The sequence below is a fragment of the Hipposideros armiger genome, unplaced genomic scaffold (genome assembly GCF_001890085.2).
Source record: "Hipposideros armiger isolate ML-2016 unplaced genomic scaffold, ASM189008v1 scaffold_1167, whole genome shotgun sequence".
NCBI classification, from domain to species: domain Eukaryota; kingdom Metazoa; phylum Chordata; class Mammalia; order Chiroptera; family Hipposideridae; genus Hipposideros; species Hipposideros armiger.
This window is the reverse complement of record NW_017732517.1, coordinates 368024-369444: the sequence shown is the minus strand read 5'-3', so window position 1 is coordinate 369444 and position 1421 is coordinate 368024. Positions and strand designations below refer to the sequence as shown.

Genomic DNA, 1421 nt, shown 5'->3' with positions numbered 1-1421 from the left:
AAAAAACAAAAACTTTCTAAGTGGGAAATTTCTGACTCGTGAGATCAGTTACATGGCAAAACGTGCCATTTTAGGGTGCTCCATTCCTTCCATTTGCACCAGGTAGTGACGTATCAAAGCTCTGTGGTGCTGTTTCGGAGAGGAGTGCAAGGAAGATGAGGAAGAGGGAGAGGAAAGATGGATAGCTTGCTACCACTCTTGAGAGAAAGGACTTAGGGACAGGTGTAAAAAGGGGCCAACCAGACAGTTGGAATGGTCACTTTCAAGAGCTTTACCCACTTCTCATTTACCCCTGATGGAACCCACCGGGACATATTTCCTTATCTGTTTTACTAATGAAGAAAGTGTGTCTCAGAAAGATTAAGTGACTTTTTCCCAGTCAAGTCACAATTCAAACCCAGCCCTTTTTGATTCCTCAGCCAAGTTTTCCCCACGCCAGTGCCTCCCAAACATCCAGCTACTTTGTGTGAATCAGTGAACACAGTTAACGATGCTTTCAAACAGCCAAAATTATCAGTGCAGCACCCACCTCCATAGCTTCAAATTATAGCAGCCTCGCCCGCTAGAGGGTCTTTCTCAGTTTACTCTGGATCCTTCCAGGAGGCTGAGGACAAGGCTGCTAACTTTCATTTAGCAGGTGCCTGAATTAGAGCAGCGTTAGGTCTGCCTGCCTTTTGACGTCACTTTCAATTGCAGAGGTGGTGTGGTGTAGTGGTAAGCGCCCACACAGCACACACACTCAGCCCTGGTGTTCAGTCAGGGGCCGCAGAGCCCTAGCTGTTTAACCTTGTAGAGCCTTAGTTTTCTAACCTATAAAATGGGTGTACAGTACCTTTGCTGTTAGGATTGGAGGTGATATTTGCAAAGCACCTGGCTGAGTATCTGGCATATGATAGGTATTTCCCTAAAATTAAATATATTTTTGTTGCCACAGAAAGACCATGGCTTGCTGGCTCCACAGTCTTTTATTTTTGTCAGGAACAGAAAGCATCAGCCTGTCCCCAAGTCTGTGGACCTGAGACTCAGGTTCTGCCCCACAGGAAACCCTCTAATTGCAAACCCCTGTGGAAAACCTATTCATTGAACTGCTCTAAGCAGTGTTTCCAGGCATGATTGGTTTCCTAGCAGGCAAAATCACTCGGATACAACCACACCGCAAGCCCTTTCTAGAATGCTTTTGAACTCTTTTCTTCCCCAGCTGCCACACAGCGTGAGAAGCAAGATCAGGTTATCATCACGAAGCTTTGAAAAGGATGAAATTAACTCTGGACGTTAACCTTGAGACAGATGACCTCACAAAACATGGGAGATAAAAGTTTGAAAAGAAAAAAACGTCTGGGGCTGTGAATGCATGGCAGCGACACTGAACTAGGAATCAAAGACTGGGATTAGGATGCTGGCTCTGCCGTCTACTCGCTGGC

The 1421-nt window shown here is 45.9% G+C and overlaps 1 long non-coding RNA gene across 1 annotated transcript in view; it reads right to left on the bottom strand.

Moving 5' to 3' along the window:
- Positions 1-1421, bottom strand: part of LOC109376650 (uncharacterized) — a 25667-nt gene that overhangs the window by 867 nt on the left and 23379 nt on the right. The window lies entirely within an intron of this gene.